This window comes from Lycium ferocissimum, unplaced genomic scaffold (genome assembly GCF_029784015.1).
Source record: "Lycium ferocissimum isolate CSIRO_LF1 unplaced genomic scaffold, AGI_CSIRO_Lferr_CH_V1 ctg7047, whole genome shotgun sequence".
Lineage (NCBI taxonomy): Eukaryota > Viridiplantae > Streptophyta > Magnoliopsida > Solanales > Solanaceae > Lycium > Lycium ferocissimum.
In genome coordinates this window covers 42,869-51,711 of record NW_026726614.1, presented here as the reverse complement: position 1 = coordinate 51,711, position 8,843 = coordinate 42,869, and positions in this window count along the sequence as shown.

Sequence of the window (8,843 nt, the reverse complement as noted above, 5' to 3'; positions counted from 1 at the left end):
ATCTTTAAGAAAACTAAGAGTCCTTGTTCATAAATAGTCATATGAGATAAGAAGTACACTATGAGTACGATAATGATGATGATAAGCTCAAGTCCAAAGATTTTAGAGATCATGATATGATGTGCCTATAAAGCTAATGGTGTTAACTATGATCTATTGATATTTTCCTTAGGTGCACTCACCTTAAAACGTTAGTCCCTCCAAGGTGAGATGTAACGATTATGATCACTTCATAAAGTAATCGGGGGTTCACAACCTTATGTCACCCCGACATAGCTATAGCTGCTTTCAAGTTCTAATGTATGTTTTGATGATAAATATATAATGATGCTAAGTTATGATAAAGCCATGATATGCCTACGAGATGAATGATAATGATAAGTCCATGATATGCATGATGATATGATTCCACCGTGCCTAAATGACCAGACATGTCACCGCTACGGCGGGCTGCTATGGTTCCACCGCGCCTGGAAGGCTGGACACAACCACCACTAGTGGCTGCTATGGTTCCACCGCGCCTGGAAGGCCGGACACGATCACCACTAGTGGGTCGATATGAGGGTTACCGGACGCGGTTAATGATAATGATGTATGAATGATATGATGATGTATGTATGATAAGATGATGTATACGCTATGGTAACTCATATGATATGTTACGTATGATATATGTATAAAATGTATCCATTCAAAGAGTACGCAGGTTATGTCTTCATCTTATGCCTTATGATTTCTTTATTATGTTCATTTCATTCATGCCTTACATACTCAGTACAATGTTCGTACTGACGTCCATTTTCTTTGGACGTTGTGTTCATGCCCACAGGTAGACAGGGAGGCGATCCAGACTCATAGGAGCCATTAGCTGATTTGAGAGCACTCCATTTTTCGGAGGTGCCGTTGATTATTCTTTTGGTATATATATGTATATATGTATATGTATGTTTTGGGCATGACGGGGTCCTGTCCCATCTATATGTCTAGTACTCTAGTAGAGGCTCGTAGATACGCGCATGTGGGTAGTATAGTCTCATAAGTTTCTCATTGTATATGTATATATATTATTTTGATAGCCGAAGGGCTTATGTATATAAAGTGAATATGTTTCCAATGATAATAACTTTCCATGATTATGTGCATAAGAAATATGAATGAGAGCAGATGAGTAATAGAATGAGTGGTGCTCGGTGGTTAGCCCCGGGTGCCCGTCATGGCCCTAGTCGGGTCATGACAAAGATGATCGACAACTACAAGAATTGGCACGAGCAGTTGCCTTATGCTTTGTTGGGGTACAGAACGACAACCTGATTTTCCACTGGGGCAATCCCATTCCTCCTTTTCTAAAGTACAGAAGCGTTCATACCCGCAGAAATAGAAATTTCTTCACTCAGGATCATCCAAGAGGCAAAGCTAAATGATGCAGAATGGGGTCAGAAACTGCTATGAACAATTGGCCATGATAGATGAAAATAGGATAGTGGCAGTATGCCACGAACAGCTGTACAGACAAAGAATGTCTCGAGCCTTCAACAAGGTGTCAGAGTTCGACTTTTCCAGATCGGACAACCGTGCTCAAGTGATTCCTCCCCCACCAAGAGGAATATAAAATAAAATTTGTGACAAACTGGTAAGGGCGATACATGGTCAGGAAAGTACTTTCAGGAGGAGCCATCCGAGATGGACGGACAAGAGTGACCCAAAGCTATCAATGCAGACGCACTCAAGAGATAATATGTTTAGGGTTCTATTTGCTTGTAATTGCACCATCATTTACTTGTAATCTTATCTTCTGCTTGTAATCATACTTTATAATAGAATAGGAAAAAACAATTCCTTTATGTAATGAACTAGGCAATGACTCGACTTCCCCACAGTGGGATACATAGGCAATCCATATCGGACCCGGTCACATTATTAGTAGAAACCAAAACTCAGTTATTTTATTTTGAACTATGTTCGACCTGAATCCCTGCTGCGATAGGATATATAGGTGCTTTTAAGCTCGGTCGTCATAAAAGGAAACCCAAGAAACCCTTAGGAAACCTCAGAGACAATAAAGCAGGAGAAACCAACAAGATCCAGCTATAAGGGTCGGCATAAGAATCAGCCAGCATTAGTCCTACACTGGGGCAGAATATTTGAGGAAATCTCAAAAATTCCTACCAAAAAATCAACAAAGAAGAGGGCAGGGCAAAGCCTTACACTGGGGCAGAATTTTTTAGGGAACCTCTAAAATTTCTGCATGGCAAAACAATGCCAGAGCCAATCAGAGCAAGACCTGAAATTAGGGCAAATTTTTTGAGAAAGATCTCAAAAATTCTACCAGTTCAGGACTCACAACAGTATCTCTCCTGGAAGATCGGAAGACCTCGTTCGAAGAAAACACACGTTGTGACACAAAACCAAATAAAATATTTCTAAAAAGGAAAACAACGCGCATTTTACAAACTTTACTATAAATGTTAAAAATTAGCATAAGTACGTCCTACGACCATCTGTCGAAATACCGAGACCAAGAGGGTTCAAAGGAGCATCAAGAAAAGACACCGAAAGGGAGGACAACGATGCTAATCGACCTCTTAGGAAACTCACAATCTTTCTGTGGATGCAGGTTTTTAATAAGATGGCAACTTTACCATCAACCGGGTTTACTCACAACAAAGGTGAAAAGCAAACTCAGCCAGGCGGAGAAGGACAAAAAAGGTCATAGCAAAGAATGAGTGATAAAGACACATCTGTCCATGAGGGTCACAAAAAAAATAAGCATAAAGATATATCGCACCGAGAGGGTCACAATGAATAAGCACAAATATACATATGACCAAAAGGGTCAAGACAAGGACAAAAGGGCATATCCGACTATAAGGGTCAACAACCAATACAATAGATGAAGAAAGATCATCTAGCCATAAGGGCCATATCTGCCATCTACATGCCGAGAGGGCCATTAATTTATTTAAGATAGGGTGCCCATGAGACTCAAGCTCTCCGGCCAGGATTTGGAAGCCATCCGATCTCGGACACAGCCACAATGTTGTCTATTTTTTATTTTCTTTACTAAAAACTGCGGCCGATTGGATACACACCAGAAGGTCTGAAGGTATTCCCGCATAAAGGATATACTCCTCCAGCAAGTCGAACTACATATGACCTGATTCCCAGAAACCAGGGATATGTAGGCAGACTCAAGACCAGAGAGTCAGTCACATTCCAACAACCGTCAGGAGAAACCCCAGCTACAACATTGGGGATCTCAGGATTTTCCTTCCGAATCACTTAAAAATCCTTAGTTGAGTCGAACTACAAGTGGCCTAAATTATCGTACAGCCCGAGATATGTAGCAAAACCTAGAAGCCAAGGTCCAGCCACATATGTGAAAATTGCATGAAATTGAAGGGTAAGATGAGTCGGGTCAGTCAAAAATTAGGGTTAGTCAGATTTCGCTGCTCGGGGATGGTCCCGCCATCGCCGAACACCGAAGGGGCAGTTGTTGACACCTAGTTTTTTACCTTCCGTAATCTATTTTAATTACTCAGAGTCCTTGGATGACAAACAAAATGAACCATGCATTTTTAGAGGTCAAAATGATTCTTATAAAATTGCTTTGGTCAATATTCTACCGTTTTTAATTGGTAAAATATTTTTTGTAATATTATAAATCATTTAGGAATTAATTGTGTCACACCCCAAATCTGGAGGTCAAGGACCGGCACCCGTGCCCTACGGACCGGGTGAACCAACATTTAAACTTACATTTAGCTAAGAACGTGGATAGGCCTAAAGTGGCTACCTGTACTCATAAAAATCCCAACACAGATATATATATAACTCTCTGCGGTCTGGCCGCCTCCTCAAGAAACAAAAAGTAACTGTATGCGGTCCGTCGCATGGAATATATGCCCCGCTCAACCACTGTACGAGCCGAAACGGCTCTCATAAGTAACTATACATCAAAGGATGGGCCACAGGGCCACGGACTGACTGGCTATACTGTACATGTTTCTACAAGCCTCTAAAGAAGCATAATTGAGTCATGAGCAGGACAGGGCTCCGGATCACCCGTCGTCCATAAACACAAAAAAAGACTCCACATAGACCTGGCAACTCTAAACAAAAGGGAGCTCACCACCAGCGGATGTAAAGTACCGTGTCTCGAGGAGTTCCGTCAATGGCCGTCGATCCGTACCGCAGCATGAACGCGGCGCGCCCGCCCCCTCCCCCCCCCCCAAAAAAGGACGCGCATAAAATGTACCGAGTATGTAGGGCAGAAGAGTAACATACACATAGGAGTGATGAATGAAATCTGAAACTCATAAGCTAAACTGACTGACTGAATTCATCTGTATGTCTGACTGTCTGAACATATCTGTATGAATGCATCTATATGTCTGACTATCTGAACATACCTGTATGAATGCATCTATATGTCTGACTATCTGAACATACCTGTATGAATGCATCTGCTTACTGAAAATGCCTCTGAGGGAGCATGATATGCATAGGTCATAGTGCGGGAACGTACGGCCCGATCCATATCCCATAGGCCCGCCGGCATAATAACATAATGGTTTCTTCGGCATAATAGCATAATGGACCCTTCGGCAACATAATCTTCATCATGTGCACTCGATCGAGTGGTGCGTATATAACGCCTCGCCCGTTTCCCCGTATATATATATATATATATATATATATATATATATATATATATATATATATATATATATATATATATATAACGCCTTCGGTCATATACATAGATGTAAATGAATACAATGCATGAATGTGAACTAACATAATCATGATATAAAACTCGGGACCCCATGAAGGAAAGGAACAATCATAACAAGGGGTATAGGATCATCAAGAACCGAGATACTCCTAGTACTTCTAAGAGTGAGTAATATGGAGACTCGATAACTTGTTGTTCGCTCATGTCATAGGATCGTGCTAAAAATGAAAGAAAGGGAAGCCTTAACATACCACGGAAGCTTACTTCTCGACTTTTCCAACTTACTATGTCTTGCAATCTACATAAGATCATTTGTAGTCTCGTAATCTACATATAAAACGATTCATACTATTGTTATGCTCATTATCATATGTTGTCTTACGCCTTCAATTTAAATCCATTTAGAATCTGCCGAAATTCGGGCAGCATCTCCCCTGTTTATATGCCCAGCCCGAAATCACAATTCAGCAACCAATCAACAACAACAACAATACCAACCTCAACAACAATATTATCAACACCAAAATATTCCATAAACATCCCACACGATGTTTTATCCAATTTCTCAACCCATAAATTCATTATACGCTCATTTAGTAACTTTTCCTCCCCAAATAGGCTTAAATCAATACTAATAAGGAAAGATTCATACCTTTCACCCGCTAGAATTGCAATATCTTCGATTATCACCTTAAATCAAGCCGAGTTTATTTTGCAATTCGATATTATAATCGAAGCTATGTGTTGTCCGAACTTAAATTCGGGATTTCACTTAATTTGCATTAAAATCTAGTGAACGGAAGTTGGGAGAATTTTCTAGAACATCTGGGAAATATTTGGAGTATTTTGAGGCTAAAAAATGAGGTTTAGGATCAGATTTCGTCCTTAAATAGTGGGTCAAATTCGGGGGTCAACGGTACGGTGTTTTTCGCTTCTGTCAGCCTAACTTGTAACGTCCATAATTCTCTACTCCGATGTCGTATCGATGAGCGGTTTATTGCATTGGAAACTAGACTCGACGAACTTCAATTTAGAATTTTTGTTTCACCTCAAAACTCCTCATACTATAAAAGATATTCCTTCCCCAAGTTGAACCAGAATTATCGTACGAAGCCTTGCCCATCTTTTCTCCAAAGTCATACTACTCAATTTCTTCTACTCATTTCCTTATAGGATCTTCTGGTATTCCTTATATACATCCTTTACTCATAAAATATACTTAATAATGCTTCGCTTCATATATTCCAAAGTTATTTTACTTAGCCATAGCTCGACATACTTACGAATTTAACAAGTGCTTCTTCAGAAGTACGGCATGTAACAAATTGGTACATTTGTGACATTTGTAGGATATTTGTTAAATTTAATCAAAGAAAAGCATTTTAAAATAATTATTTATTTAATGGTTTAAATTGTCAAAAATTAAAAGTAGCAAATATATTATTCCTCTTAATCCAGGAATTTGATTAATTAAAATAAATTAACCATATTACCCCTTAATCCTTAATTTTGTGTATTAGCATAATTTTTTAAAATTAATCACAATTGTTTCTAGTATTTGATTAGGGTAATTATTGCAAATTGATTTTAATTATTTAATTGTTTTAGTTATGGCCACAATTGAATTAATCAATTCATGGTTAAAACGATTGGGGTCATGTTTGCAAAATTAGCCTTTTAAGGGCCTTAATTGAAATGGCCAAATTCATTTGGCTCAAATTAATTAAGGTCATCAAGGTAATTGAACTTTAATTGACTAATTAAGCTAAGTATGGCCATAATTGCAACAATCAATTAAGATTAAAATCAATTAAGGTTGTACTTGCAAATTAAGCTCATTTACATAATTAGCCGCCTTTTAAATTTATTAATAGATTGATTACGTCCTAAATTGGCTATAATTAGATTATTATGTTCAACAATCAATGTTTAAAAAATTTCCCATCTTTTGTTCACTCATCTTACCATATACATGTAGTAAAATATATATATATATATATATATATATATATATATAAATATAATATGTGTATATAAAATGTATGTATGTACCATGTATGTACATATATACAATATATGTACAAAAAGGGCCATATTCAATTAAAATTGGACCGAGCCCAGTCAAAACGGACTAAGGCCCGGCCCAAAACCATATCAGGATAAGGGGAGGGGGTAAATGGTAATACTCCATCATTTACCACTCACTTCACACCAAACAACCTCTAAAACTAAACCTATCCTCTCTCTTTCATCTTTCGTGAAAACCCTAGGGCGCCGCACCTCAATCCTATCTCTCTCATGCCATAAATGGAGAAAAATTAAAGCTCACAGAGCTTTCGCAGACCTTGTACAATCAATAACGGAAAAAATTAATGTTTTCAATATTGTTTTCACTCAAACTCGTCCAAACAAATTGGTAATCACCTTTTCCTTTACTTTTCATTTTTTTTCTTTGAATGAAATCATGATTTTTACATTTTTTGTTGTTTGTACGAACTCGTTTTCATTGGTTCCTAATGGATTGGCTCGGATCGACCTAAAATGGGTCAGATCTGACCGTATACGCTTGTTGTCTTTAGATCCTAATCATTAATTTTGTGTATTGAAGGTTTATTTCTGAAAAATTATGTTTTCCCACATCAGTTGTTTAAGTCTTTGAATGCAACTATGGGGTTCTATAAATAGAACCCCAACCCTCACCATAAAAAGAAGTTCTCGCAACCACATAGCCTGAATTTTGAGAAAATAACTCGAGATTAGAGTTTTCAATAAAATTTTATTTAGACTTAATTGTGAAGTTGAGCCTTTTAGTTCCAAAATTTATTTACTTTGTTTTTCCTTGTGTGATTGAGTTCAAGAATTGGAAGCACAAAGGCTCCAAGTCCTTTCTTGCTCACCGCTGCGCGTAAAAGAGGTAATTTTTTTTATCATTTTATTGCTTTACCCTTAATTTTGTGCTTAGTCTAGGATTTAGTTGAAATATTGAATTAGTTGTTGATTTAGTATTAGATATTATGATCCTGTCAAATAGGTTTCTTGTGTTAAAATGTTAGCATGATGTTTAAGAATGTGGACTTGGTTAATCTTTAAATGGTGTTTTGATTACTACATGATCATGTAGATGTTTGGTATGCCTAATACATGATCCCTGAATCTTAACAATATTGGTAATGATAGATTAGAGATGAAGGATGCACAATCTCACTTTCAGAGGTCATCTTATATTTACCTCTCTTTTTTTTTTTTATTTTTATTTTTATTTATTATTGTGTGTGTGTGTGTGTGTGTGTGTGTGTTTATTTTTATTTTTGCATAGTCTGACTATTGGTAAGGACTTGCTCAATCTGGACATCCTTAATATGCGTTATGTTTGGTAAAGGTTCTGTTCTAAGAATGCCAAGTTAGTTTTAGGGTGTCTTTGATATGTATATGTTTGTGATTAATTATCAATGCATCTTGTGATTTGATCCAGTTTTGTTTAACTTGAAGTCAATCCTTAGTGGTAAGAATAATTAATAGCTAATCATTCAAATCCTTTGGACCTAATTATAATACTTGATGTTTGGATTCAAATAAACCTTTTGACTCACTTAAATGTACCTTAGGAATTAGATGACTGAACTAGGTGATACACATTAGCTTGAGGATTGTAGGCATTGATTAAAACTAGAAAGTGAGAAAGACTTCAAGTAGGTGTTTGATTATTGATTACTGAAAAATGAGTCAAATGTTCTATTTTGATAGTGTGACAAGCTGTAAAGACCCTCTAATATCGGTTTAGGCTTAATTCATGACTAAGGCTCACACAGGGTGTGTGTATGCATTAATTTAGTCTTGCCTGTGCTTGAATTGGTTTCTTAAAACACTAGAATACTAAAGAAAGGGAAAGATGAGTAGCTTAAGTCTGTCTGGATCTTGTGTATATATTGTTTATCATTATAAGGAGTTATATTTAGAAGTAAAGTTCACTATATGATTTGTTTATAAGTGCTAATGTCTTTTTAATTATTGCATCTATACATGACATTTAAGGAACCTGTTTCAATGCTGATTAAGTCCATTGTCTCTGAGAATATGGCAACATTGGGAAATTTAAAAGTCTATTTGG